The sequence below is a fragment of the Monodelphis domestica genome, chromosome 1, assembly GCF_027887165.1.
Source record: "Monodelphis domestica isolate mMonDom1 chromosome 1, mMonDom1.pri, whole genome shotgun sequence".
Taxonomy (NCBI): domain Eukaryota; kingdom Metazoa; phylum Chordata; class Mammalia; order Didelphimorphia; family Didelphidae; genus Monodelphis; species Monodelphis domestica.
Genome location: NC_077227.1, coordinates 281,019,191 through 281,033,275, shown reverse-complemented (window position 1 = coordinate 281,033,275; position 14,085 = coordinate 281,019,191). Strand labels below are relative to the sequence as shown.

Genomic DNA, 14,085 nt, shown 5'->3' with positions numbered 1-14,085 from the left:
CATATAAAAATGCATCTATACTGTGGAATAAACCAATTTAGAATAAAAATAAAGTCAAATAAAAAGGCTTTCTGGGTCTGGGATAAGAGACAGCAGAAAAAGAGAGATACTAAAGTGGTTCACCAGTTCCTTCTTTTTCTTTCTTTTCTTTTCTTTTTCTTTCCTTCCTTCCTTCTTTTTCTTTCTCTTTCTTTCTTTCTTTCTTTCTTTCTTTCTCTTTCTTTCTTTCTTTCTTTCTTTCTTCCTTCCTTCCTTTCTTTCTTCCTTTCTTCCTTTCTTTCCTTCCTTCCTTCCTTCCTTCCTTCCTTCCTTCCTTCCTTCCTTCCTTCCTTCCTTCCTTCCTTCCTTCCTTCCTTCCTTCCTTCCTTCCTTTCTTTCTTTCTTTCTTTCTTTCTTTCTTTCTTTCTTTCTTTCTTTCTTTCTTTCTTTCTTTCTTTCTTTCTTTCTACAGATGAGCAACTGAGGGAAACAGGGTTAAGTGATTTGCAGGTGGTAGTGCAGCTAGCAAGCATATTAAGGGAGATTTGAATTCAGAATAAGACATTCTGATTCCAAGCTCAGTGCTCAATCCACTGTGCCACCTAGCTGCCTAAGGCTACAAATATAAGCAACTATATAGCTGTTTCTTTGAGGAGCTGGGGGGGAGAGGAGCGATGCCTAAGAAGAAAGCTGGAAAGAGGCAGAGGATGTGGCATGGCTAGAAACATCCATAGCAGAGCTATGGAGGCTTGGCACCCGGGGAAGTTAAGACCAAAGTTAGCCTCTTAAAGATCAGAGAGGTTCCAGGAACTGAATCCTTTTCTCTGTGGAGAGGGAGTGGAGACTTACTGGAGAGATAAACACACGCATGCACAGACACACACACACACACACACACACACACAGAGAAATAGAGACAGGGAGGAAGTTTACATTAGTTGGGAGGATTACATGCTCAGATGACTTCAGCATAATTAAAGAGGAAAGCATTTTGAAAATTGCATTTAAGAAAACATCACATTTAGGTAGGATCCTGGGTTAATGCATGGCACTATTATTCTCCGTGTTGCAAAAAAAAGACAGAGAAGCGAGGCTGCCCCCCACCCCTCCTCTTCCCTCTGATCCATATTCTTTGACTATAAATCAAGAGTTGGCACTCTAGATAAACAAGGTTCTGGTCATTAATACAGGCAATGATCCTCCTAGGCTGCGTGCCGGGTCTCTTCGGAGCCGGCTTGTGCCACATTCCTATGGCCTCAGTCAAAAACGCTCACCCTCCGGGATCTGAGGCAGTTACTTTTCATTCAGTACTAACGGGCGGGCGCATTTATGTAACAGAGCGCAGGTAGGGAGAGGGGAAGCCCGAGACCTCGGGGGCAGCGGGACTATGCATTTCTTTCATTTTGTGTGGGTGGCAGGGGTGAAAGTGGAGGACAAAAGGAACCCTGTCCCATTTCCTGCTTGTGTTTTTCACTTGTGAATAAGCACTGCCTGGGATCACTTGAAAGATTTCTTCATCTGTGGTCCCTTGTGTGTCGCAAGGGACACATTCCCTCTCCAGAACGAGAACAGAGAGATGACTAAACAAGAGAAATTCCGTGACTCCATCTTAAGAGCTTTCTCAGACACCTCTTTCTCCTGCCAGAGCCTCTCTTGCCAGCTATATGCAGTTTAGTGTCTTGGGGCTCGGGGTGGAAGGACACAGAAATCGATCCATTCGGGTCCATTTGGGGCTAGCTAAGTAGCAATCCCGATGTTGCTGTAGTTCCTTGTAACAACTACCTACTTGACATCTTTCATGAAACAAGGTAAGGACTATCCAGGTGTTACGCTTTCAAATTTCTTTCGGATGGGGCTTACCCTGAACTCCCAAGTTATCAGCATTCTTTTTTTTTTTTAATTTAAATCTTTGCCTTCCATCTTAAAATCAATACTATAGGGGGCACCTAGTTGGCTCAGTGGATTGAGAACCAAGCTCAGAGGTCCTGGGTTCAGATGTAACCTCAGACACTTTCTAGCTGTGTGTGGACCCTTGGCAAATCACTCAACCCCCCATTGCAGAGCACGTACAACTTTTGTGCCTTGGGATCAATGCACAGTACTGATTCTAAGATAGAAGATAATATTTAAAAAAAAAATTAGAATCAATACTACTATTAGTTCTAAGGCAGAAGAATCATAAGGGCTAAACAAATGGGTTTAAAGTCCACAGTATCTGAAGCCATATTTGAACCCAGGACTTCCTGTCTCTAGCCCTGGCTCTCAATCCACTCAGCCACCCAGCTGCCTCTTATTAGCACTCTTGAAATCACTCTGTATTAATTTTATTTCATTGTTCCTCAAACAAGACACTGCACTCCAACTTCAGGCATAGCTTGTCCCCTTGCCTGGAGTGCTTCCATCTCCTCATTCCCATCTCCTGGCTTCCTTCAAGTCCTAATTAAGATCCCATCTTCTACTAAAAAGCTTTTTCTAGATTCATGTAATAAAAAATGAATAATATGGAAATGGGGTTTGAGTGATAATATATGTATAACCCAGTCAAATTGCTTGTCAACTTTGGGAGTGGGGAAGGAAAAGGGGAAAGAGAAACAACAAGAGACATGTAGCCATGAAAAAAAATTTTAAATAAAATTGAAAAAAAAAATAAAATTTTTAAAATTAAAAAAATAAAAAGCTTTTCCTGATCCCCATTAATGCTGTATATTCCTTCTGACCTCCAATTCATCTTCTACCTATTTTATATGTACCTAGTTGTTTGAAAGTTGTCTACCCCATTAGGCTGGACACTTCTTGAGAGCCAGGATTATTTTTTACCCTTGTCTTCCCAGCACTTGTTGACTTGACAGGAACATCTTCCTGGTTTATCTGTGTATCCCCAGTCTAAAACAAAGATAGCACTTATTAATACTTGTTAAATTGAATTGAAAAATACATGATATATTACACAATATGAAGAAACAAAGCCCAACTCTACTGCCAGAGTCTTAGTTTCCTCCTCCATAAAATGGGAATGGTAACATCAGTTTTTTTCTGCCTATCTCTTTTAGCTGTTATATCAAATAATAAAAAAAAAATAAAGTACCCCCCCCAACAACAATCAGATATCATGCTACAGAGATTTCCGTTAGCTCTCAGTGAATTTTCTAGTGATTAAAAAAAAATCCGTCCATTATTATCTATGTTCTTTTATTTCTTAAAAAACCCTAATAACCTTCCATCTTAGAATTGGTATTGTATATTGGTTCCAAGGCAGAAAAGTGGTAAGGGCTAGGCAATGGGAATTAAGTGACTTTTCCAGGATCACATAGCTAGGAAGTGTCTAAGGCTACATTTGAACTCAGGACCTCCCACCTCTGGGCCTGACTCTCAATCTACCTATGTTCTTTGCATTCAAAATTCAGGATAGTTTGCTTTAGGTTTTCAGGAAGTTTTATGCTTAAGTGAACATGGGTAAGATTTATAGTCTCCTGCCCCCTGAACAAACACAATGGGTAAACAGATTTCTCTGAATGCCCTATTGAACCATATGTGGTATTGACTTGTAATTAATATTGATATATAATTTTTTATTACCTGGATAAAAGATAGTTCTATCAAGTTTTATTATCTACTCCTACTTGACTTTTTAAAAAATTGATCTCATTTCCTTTATGTTTCTCCTTTTGGGGGTTTACATAAACTTTATGATGTTAAATTCTTAGAAGCAATTTTACTATGCTATAAAAACTATTTCTCAAGTTTCATAGGGTGACAAGATTTAGAGCTAGAAGGGACTTCAGTGGTCACTTTGTCTAATCTCCTCATTTTACAGATGTGGAAATCAGTAAGTGACCTTCCCTTGATCACATGGGTAGGTAGGTAGTGTGTTTCTGTTATTGTTGTTGGCATTTTCAGTCTTGTCTGACTCTTCATGATCCATTTGGTGTTTTCTTGGCAAAGATACTGGAGTGACTTGCCATTTCCTTTTCCAGCTCATTTGACAAATGAAGAAACAGAGTTAAGTGACTTGCCCAGAGTAATAAAGCCAGTAAGTGTCTGAAGCTGGGTTTGAACTCAGGAAGAGTAGTCTTCCTGACTCCAGATCTGGTGCTCTATCCTCTGTGCCACCTACCTGCTTAGGCACTGAGTGACTGAAAAGGAATTCAAATCCAGGACCTTCAACTCCAGATTCAGAAGCAGAATTGCCATAATGCCTCTTCCTTTGTGGCCAGCCCATCTCAATCCCTAGATGCAAATATTCACTTCTCTCAGTAGTGGGTCATAGAATCATAGATCTAGAGGTAGAAAACACTTTACAGGTCATCTAGTACAAACCCTCCCATTTTACAAGTGAGGAAACTGAGATATGGAGCACTCAAAATCCCACAGGTAGTATGTGACCTAGGTGGAATTTGAAACTAGCTCCTCTGATAGCAAATCCATTATGTATAACCGCAAGTTTAGTAGCCACAATTATTAATTTTCAAGGATTCTCCCTTTCAGTTTAATATCCATTCCCTCTATTCTCTTTTTCAGGCTGCCATATTCTTAGTGTTACTTACTTACTTACTTACTCCAATAACTCTGGATTCATATTTTTCCCCTCTCATTCTTCCCAGAAAACTATTGATATCTCTTTCTGTCTTCTAATAGTTTTTCCTCTCCAGCCATCATCAAAAACCATTATCAAAATAAGTCTTTGCAGATGATATGATGGTTTACTTAAAGAATCCTAGAGAATCAACCAAAAAGCTAATTGAAATAATCAACAACTTTAGCAAAATTGCAGGATACAAAATAAACCCACATAAGTCATCAGCATTTCTATATATCTCCAATACATCTCAGCAGCAAGAATTAGAAAGAGAAATCCCACTTAAAATCACCCTAGACAATATAAAATACTTAGGAATCTATGTGTTGAGACAAACACAGGAACTATATGAACACAACTACAAACCACTCTCCACACAATTAAAACTAGGTCTAAACAATTGGAAAAACATTGATTGCTCATGGGCAGGAAGAGCTAACATAATAAAAATGACAATCCTACTCAAATTAATTTACTTATTTAGTGCCATACCCATCGAACTACCAAAAAACTTTCTTACTAAATTAGAAAAAAACATAACAAAGTTCATTTGGAAGAACAAAAGATCAAGAAAATAATGAAACAAAAAATGCTAAGGAAGGAGGCCTTGCAGTCCCAGATCTCAAACTATACTATAAAACAGTAGTCATCAAAACAATATGGTACTGGCTAAGAGACAGAAAGGGGGATCAGTGGAATAGACTTGGGGTAAGTGACCTCAGCAAGACAGTCTATGATAAGCCCAAAGACCCAACTTTTGGGACCAAAATCCACTATCTGATAAAAACTGCTGGGAAAATTGGAAGACAGTGTGGGAGAGATTAGGTTTGGATCAACATCTTACACTCTACACCAAGATAAACTCAGAATGGGTGAATGACTTGAACATAAAGAAGGAAACTATAAGCAAATTAGGTGAACACAAACTAATATAGATGTCAGATCTTTGGGAAAGGAAAGACTTTAAAACCAAGCAAGAGCTAGAGAAAATCACAAAATGTAAAATCAATAATTTTGATTACATCAAATTAAAAAGGGTTTGTACAAACAAAACCAATGCAACTAAAATTAGAAGGGAAGCAACAAATTGGGAAACAATCTTCATAACAAAAACCTCTGACAAAGGTCCATTTTATAAATTCAAATTTATAAAGAGCTAAACCAATTATACAAAAAATCAAGTGATTCTCCAATTGATAAATGGGCAAGGGACATGAATAGGCAATTTTCAGTTAAAGAAATCAAAACTATTAATAAGCACATGAAAAAGTGTTCTAAATCTCTTATAATCAGAGAAATGCAAATCAAAGTAACTCTGAGGTATCACCTTACATCTAGCAGATTGGGTAACATTGCAGCAATGGAAAGTAATGAATGCTGGAGGGGATATGGCAAAGTTGGGACATTAATGCATTGCTGGTGGAGTTGTGAATTGATCCAACCATTCTGGAGGGCAATTTGGAACTATCCCCAAAGGGTGCTAAAAGACTGTCTGCCCTTTGATCCAGCACTGTTGGGTTTGTACCCCAAAGAGAGAATAAGGAAAAAGACTTGTACAAGAATATTCATAGCTGTGCTCTTTGTGATAGCAAAAAATTGGAAAATGAGGGGATGTCCTGCAATTGGAGAATGGCTGAACAAATTGTGGTATATGTTGGTGATGGAATACTATTGTGTTCAAAAGAATAATAAATATAAAATATAAAAATAAATGGGAACTGGAATGACCTCCAGGAATTGATGCAGAGAGAAAGGAGCAGAACCAGGAGAACATTGTACACAGAGACTGATACACAGTAGTACAATTGAATGTAATGGACTTCTCCATTAGGGGCAATGCAGTGATCCTGAACAACTTGGAGGAATTTACAAGAAAAACCACTATCCAAATTCAGAGGAAAAACTGTGGGAGTAGAAACACAGAAGAAAAACAACTGCTTGAATACATGGGTCGAGGGGATATGGCTGGGTATGTAGACGCTAAATGAACATCCTAGTGCAAACACCAACAACATGGAAATAGGTTTTGATCAAGGACACATGTAATACCCAATGAAATTGCGTGTGGGCTGCAGGAAGGGTGGGGGAGGGGATGGAGGGAAAGAATATGATTCTTGTAACCAAGGAATAATGTTCTAAATTGACTAAATAAATTAATTTAAATAAAAAAAATTAAAATCTGGATGCTATACCATTTGGTACATAAAAAGAAAAAGACAATAAGTCTGTTAGTGACATAAGAATTCCATAGATATAGTCCTTGTCCTACCAGAACCTATTATCCAAAAGTGACCAATACTAAGTTAATATATATATATGTTTTTATTAATATGGTCTATTTTTCATATCACCATAGTAATCCCACATATCTCTTTTTTTCCCTCTCCCACAGAGTCATCCTATATGACAAATGGTTGTTTTTTAGAGAGGAAAAATATCTACACAACTGATCAATATTTTGGAAAAGTCCAAAAACATGTGCAATGAATGTAAAATATCTGTGGTTCTCCTGCCTCTAGAAAGGGGTGGGTGGGGGTATCTTTTCATATATTTCCATTCAAGTCCTGTTTGATCTTTATAATTTTGTTGCATTTGCTTTTGATTGTTTGGTGTGTTCTTTGGTTTGTTTGTAGTGTGTTTTTTGTTACTTTTTTGTAGTTATTGACTGCTGACTTCGCTGTACATCAGTTCATATAGATCTTTCCATGCTTCTCTGTATTCATCGTACCTATCATTTCTTTTACCCTAATAATATGGCACTACATTCAGGTACCACAATTTTTTTACCCAATTGATAAGAATCAACGTTAATGTCAGCAAACCTACCGAAGCTCTACAAATGAACAAAAACACAGGTTAAAACATTTTAATTTGATGCAAACAGCAGAATATTGGTGTTATGTGCAAATGTGGTTGGATAGGGAAGGTACCTTCCTTTTAGCTTTTACTCTAACTCACAGTGTCCTGCCATCAAAACTCCTATGCCTCTCAAGCCTGGGTTTTTCCTCTCGTTCTCTCTAAAACAGAAATGCTATTAGTTAGCCTCTACTAATTTCAGAAGTGGATTGATATGTAATTAAGAGCTGTAAATGGGTTTTTTTTTTAATTTCCTGGATAAAAGACACTACTGTGAAGTTTTATTACCTGCTTACTCAACTTTTTAAAAAATTTATCTGAGTTCCTTTAATTAAATAATTAGTTAAATAAAAGTCCTCTTTTGGGAGGGGTCCATATAAACTTTGTTATGTATCAATCTTACCTCCCTCAATAAAAATTAAAAAAGGAAGGGAGTCTCCAAACATGCAGAGCAGCATTTTATTTGGCTCATTACTAGAGGTTATTAACCAGGTCAAGATGGTAAGAATTTGAATTTATTCATTTTTCTGAATATATTGCCTGATAGTAAAAAACTCGACCAAGTCCTTGTTCTTGGAGCAGCATACAACACTAGAGAACCCCTATGTACCTTTCTAATTCCAGATAATTGAGGCCTGGAATAAGATGCTAATGTTAATCCATTTTAAAAGGAATTTGGGAAGGATAACCTAAAAATTCATATACTTCTTCCATGACCACTGTGAGGATTCCTGGAACATATTTCTCCATGTCCTTGTCCTCATTCCTATCCCCACTTTTCAGAAGGAGAAAACAACAATAACCTTACTTTACCCTCTTCAGAAATGATTAGATTTTGGCCTAAGCTAAACTATTGTGCCAATTTAAAACTAGGTAGAGGAGAAGAATGACATGGGGCAGAAACAAAAGGAAATAACCCCAGCCAGAAAAAGTAATAATCATAATTTAAATAGATGAGTAAGTAGATAGGTAGGTAGATAGGTAGGTGGGTGGGTGGGTTGATAGACAGACAAACAAATTGACTGTGGAATAATGGATAAAAGAGCTAGCTTTGAGTAAGGACAGCCTGGGTAGGAATGCCACTCCTGGTACTTAATGCCCATGTGACCCTGAGCAAGTCATCTAAATCTCAAGACTCTAAGTTGCAAATCATTTGCCTATCTACATTAGTAGAAGGAATTTCCACACTAGCAAATTCTCAACACTGATGAAATCACAGGTATGAACTGATTCATGATTTTAGTAACAACTAAAATTTACATAGTGCCTTAGATTTTAAAAATGCTTTATATTTATTACCTCATTTGAGAATTACAGCCAATCTATAGTGTAGATCCCATAGGCATTAAGGTCTCCAGTTTACAGATAAGGAGACAGAGAGGTTAGATGGCAAGTTCACGGTCCCAGAGATAGAAGATGTCAGAAGCAAGCATTTGAACAAAGGTCTTTTTGAATCCAAGTCTAGCATTCTACCCACTACATCACTTTGCCATGAATGGGCTCTTTGTTTATTTTCTTTGCATCTGATCTTGGCTAGTCAATATTATCCCTCCTAAGAGACACAAACCTCCAATCTAAGAGATATTGGGCAATTCCATGGTACAATGGATGGAGCCCTGGGCCTGGAATCTGGAATTTTAATCTGGCCCCAGAGACTTCCTGGGTGTGTGACCCCTGGACAAGTGACTTAACTTCTATCTCCCTCAGTTTCCTTCATCATCAAGTGGAGAGCATAATAGCACCTAGGGTTGTTGTGATGATCAAGTGGTAAAGTGACTGGCACTTAATAAATAATGTTTGATCCCTTCCCTCCTTTTAAGCATGACCCTGTGTCAAAAAGGAGACTCATCACTCTCCTTGTCACCAAGGATGAAAACAAACACAAAGAGAACCCCTTGACAAGCATCACAAAAGCCAACACATTAGAAATGATGCTTCCGAATCTTATAAGAGATCATGAATTCACTCAGATCCCTCAACACATAAAACTTTGGGTCTGAGTATTGAATTTGTCTATTCTTTCAGATGTGAGCTTTGGAAACCAGCAATTGTTTGTTTCCAAAATGGAGACCTTCATCAGGTGGGTGGTCTTGGGTTATTTTTTTTTTAATTTGTCTCCCCCTTACCCCCTTTTCAGGATTACCAAAAGTCTTGTTTTTTTGCTCTCACAGCAGAGCTCTAGCAGGGCTGTTCTTACAGTCCAACTCTGTAGGGCTTTTCCCACAGGCCTTGTTGTTAAGGCGGCTCCATTTGCTACAGAAAAACCTCAGCAACTCCACGGGGAGATTCTGAGTTGCAGCTGTGCACCCCCTCCCTTCTGCAGCTAGCTTTCATCAGTTTTTGTGGGGGTTGAGCATGGCCTGACCTCCAGTCTACAGCGTCTCTCAGGTGGAAAGCTCTGTTCAGCTTGTCTGTGGCTTCAAAGGATTTCCCCTTTTCTAGCTAGAACTGTCATTGATAATGGTTTCCATTTTGTCAGTGTGTGATCTCCCAGCAGCACCCGGCTTTTCTTTGACAGACGCCTGTTTGTTTGGTTCAATTTCTTTGGCCAAACTCAAACCACCTTTCTGGTTGAGAAAGCACATTGACATCTTCTCCCAATCAGGCTTCTTTGATTGCTCAGACATGGTTTTCCAGCTGAGACAAAGGTTACCATTTTGGGAGAATCCAAACACCTGGTGGATTCCAGTTTATGAGTGTAATAGAGCAGACGGACAAGGCAAAGGAATTCCTCAGTCTGGGTATCTGTCAGAAGACAAACAGAGAACCTCTCTTTGTACCTCTAAAGGAAGAACCATTGTTTTATGTTCTAACTCTTTACGGAAATCTAGCCATTATTGAGTTAGCATAGTGTCCAATTCCAGAGCATATATTTAGTCTTCAAGATTGGGCATATGAAGGAACCAGAAGTATTGAAAGTCATATGTCCTGGGTAGTTTAATACACAGAGCTTCTAGGCAGGGCATTGAACCAATGGGCTCCCAAGGTCTTTCCTCTTTATTTGTACCACCTGTGATTTGGTGAGAAATGGTCCTGTTGCCCGCTCTGGTTGCTAAACAATCAGCTAAGTGTTCCAGGTTTATTCTGGTCAACCCCAGGGTCAGATCTCCCTAAATGGGGGACTCCCAGCTACACTCCTATGCCCAGACTACCAACGAGCCAATCCCACCTACGCTAGGCATCAAAGGAAGGCAAGATGACAAAGGCAACCCAGCAGAAGAGGCAGCTAAGGACCCTGCTGTCTCCCCAGGAAGGCCCCAGCTAAGTTTCCCCCTCTGTCTTTGGGCCAGCTGCGCTTGCTGCTCATTAACACAGACAGGGTTAGGTTGCATGCTGCCCTTTAGCTTCCTCATATTTAAAAGGAGGGCGGCCAAGGACAACAAGAGTTGTCAATGCAGCATCCTTCTTCCCCAGCCTGATAGCAGAGCTGTCTTCCTTCCTTTTGTTCCTACTCAAAACAAATCCTACAGTAGAACAATAACCAAATAACCACAGGAGGAGGCCAGAGGGGAATTTATTATGCTCTGTCCTGTGGGCAGAGCCCTAGTTGACATTATCTTGCATAGAGGTCTGCATGGAAGGAAATCTGGCAGGGCCTTGGGGCTGTCTTCCTGATTGCTCCTGTCCGTCTGTCCTTGTCCCCAATGTGCCCTTCCCTATACACAGATAGTATCCTCAGATGGTCTGGGAAGAAATCTCAAAATCCCACTATTACTGTCTTCTAGTCACAGCCTACACTAAGCCTTGGTGAAAGAGAAGTCCATCTATTTCTCATTAGTGCCCTAGCTTTTCTTTAGTAAAGGAGAATATTATTTTAGAGACATAGAAATCCCTTTTCGGTTGCCAGGCAGTTATAATATACCAATCCTAGTCCTATGCTGGGAGGATGGAGAATGGCAGAATTTTTCAGACTTAGAAAGCATCCCAATAGTCATCCAGCCTGACTCATACCTGAAAAAGAATTCTCAGGTCCATAAAGCCAACAAATGGTTATCCAGCCTCTCCAAGGAAGGAGATCACCCCAAGCCAAAGGTATCACATTCTACTTGGGGCTAGTTCTAATTGTTACAACATACTTCCTGACATTAAACCCAAAATTACGTCTTCAAAACTGTGTGAGAATTTACTAGTCTCACCCCCTACTCTTTTGGGGTTGCAGCTCAATTCCACCCTTTGAGTTAAAAACAAGATCTGAGTCTTAATTTGTATAAGTGGGATACACACACACTCTAGGAGGACACCAGAAGCCCCAAGCACCCCCAAGACGTTTGCCTATTGTCCCACTGAACTCCTGGCATCTAGAAGTCCAGCCTCTGACCCAGACTCAGGTCAAATCCAGCAAATCAGAAAAGCTCAGAAAAGTGACATCATGGAAGATATTAGTTTCAGGACCAGGGAAGGAAGGGGCTCTTTTGAGTTGGAATCATAGTGAGATGATACTAGGGGGCTAGGAAAGTGCTAGTTAGGGGAGCCCCTGCCCTCAGCCTGCCTGGTCAGGGGGAGAAGACATGCAAAGGGAACAGCTAGTCTTGGGTGACTGGTATCTTTTCTTTGTCTGTCTTGCTTTTTATTACTTAATAAATAAATATAAATTAAGATACAGTTTCCAGAGAATTTTCATCTATTGCGCTTAGTTCTTATACATATGCCACCCCCCAAGGAACCAAACAAAACAAGTCTAATCTTTCCACCTAGCCACCCTCCTGTCGTCTGACATCATTAGGCCATTTTTGAGAAGGCCTAATATACTTTACCTTCATTCTGGACATTTAGAAAACTTTGAGTCATCTCATCCTCCAAATACTCACCATTACAAAAAAGCTCTTCTAAACTCCAAGCTTGCTTCTATTAAGAAAATTAAAATCTTGCTCTATGGTAAAAATGAATAATGTGGAAATAGATATCAAATGATAACTTTTGTACAACTCAGTGGAATTGCTTGTTGGCTCTGGGAGGGGGGGAGGAAAAAGAGGAAGGAAGAAAATGAATCATGTAAACTTGGAAAAATATTTTTAAAAATAAATTTAAAAGAAAAATTAAGAAAAAAGCAAAGAAAATTAAAATCTTATGCAGCTTCATCATACAGGCTCATTAAATGCAAGGTTCTAGGCAAATTGCCATAGTAGGATTTAAGAGCAGGTAAGGGTGAGAAATTTGATTTGTTCTGATCTCTTCCAATCTTTTTCTTCCCATGTAGAGGACTCAACAATCCTGGAAATAGTGATACATCCTGGGTACCTGTGAGTTAAGAACTATCTACTGTTACCTATTTCATTTTGTAGATGAAGAAAAAGACCAACAGCAGAATTAAGACAATCAAAGTTAATTTAAACTTCAGAATCACAGATTCTGCATTGGAGAGATTTCCTAAATAATTTACTCAAGTCCTGAATCTGAGCAGAAATACTCTCTAAAGTGAATGTTTTGCTTAGAGTGAGAGACCTTAGAACTAACTAGATAAACTAGAGAAAGTCCCAACCTCTATTAGTCCCAATTTTTTTCATTTATAAGATGTAAAAATATCACTAAAGCAAACTGTTCTATGGTGCAAAATGTCACAATTGGGGGGTGGGGGGGAAGCTAGGTAGCTTAGTGGATAGAGAGCTAAGCCTAGTGATGGGAGGTCTTGGGTTCAAATGTGGCCTCAGACACTGTAGTTATGTGACTTTGAGCAAGTCACTTAACTCCAATTGTCTAGCCTTCACCATTCTTCTGCTTTGGAATTAATATTTAGTATTGATTCTAAGATGGAAAGTAAAAATAAAAACCAACCAAAACAACCAAAATACATTCTTTGTTATATAAATGTCAAGGTCAAGACTCTACTGACTCCGGCTATAGTTGGTTGAACACTTATCTTTAAACTAGTATTGCCAAGTCTCAATTTGTCCTCAAAAAGAGAGAGGAGTAAGTACACTGTTGTCCCTCCAGCCCCAAAACCTTTAAAAGAAAACTTGGGCTCTCTATTTCTCCCTCATTGTTTATTCATTCCTTCAATTGTGTCTTGGCTCTTCATGACCCCATAGACCATAGCACACCAGGTCCTTCTATCCTCTACTATTTCCCAAAGTCTGTTCAAGCTCAGGTTCATTGCTTCCATGGCACTATCTATCCATCTCATCCTTTGCCAAATCCTTCTCCTTTTTCATTCAATCTTTTCCCACATCAGGGTTTTTTTTTTTCCCCAAAGAGCCTTATCTTCTCAGTACATAGACAAAGTATTTAAGCTTCAGCTTCTTTATGTGTTGTTCCAATGAGTAATCTAAATTAATTTCTTTATGAGCAGGTACCAAAGAAATATTCTTCCTTCTTTTCCCAAGAACCATGACCTCCTGCATCCAATAACTATACAGACTGCCAGTAAGGAACAATAGGGGCAAGGGGTTCCTTAACTGCTTGTTAATGCCAATGAATAATCTAGAAAACTTTTGTTGTGTTGGGGTTTTTTTTTCTACAGATTCCCCTTTTAGGATAATGAGGAAGCTGTGAATTCCAATTTCAGACTATATACCAACTTCTTCCTTGTGTCATGTTCCCCAGTAATCATTTATCTTTAGGATTCTCAAATCCCCCATCTTTTTCCTCTTCTCCTTTCATCCCTCTCGCTTGTTATTTCCCCACCTCTCCCTTTGACACCTCTTGCTGGAAACACTCACAGGCACACACAAAATGTC

General features: G+C 39.1%; 1 long non-coding RNA gene across 1 annotated transcript; it reads left to right on the top strand.

Moving 5' to 3' along the window:
- Window positions 1-681: 681 nt before the first annotated feature.
- Window positions 682-12,497, top strand: LOC103106691 (uncharacterized). The gene is made up of 3 exons (XR_457451.2): window positions 682-1,787; window positions 6,387-6,524; window positions 6,948-12,497. It is a non-coding gene; the product is annotated as an uncharacterized LOC103106691 (long non-coding RNA).
- The last annotated feature ends 1,588 nt before the right edge of the window (window positions 12,498-14,085 follow it).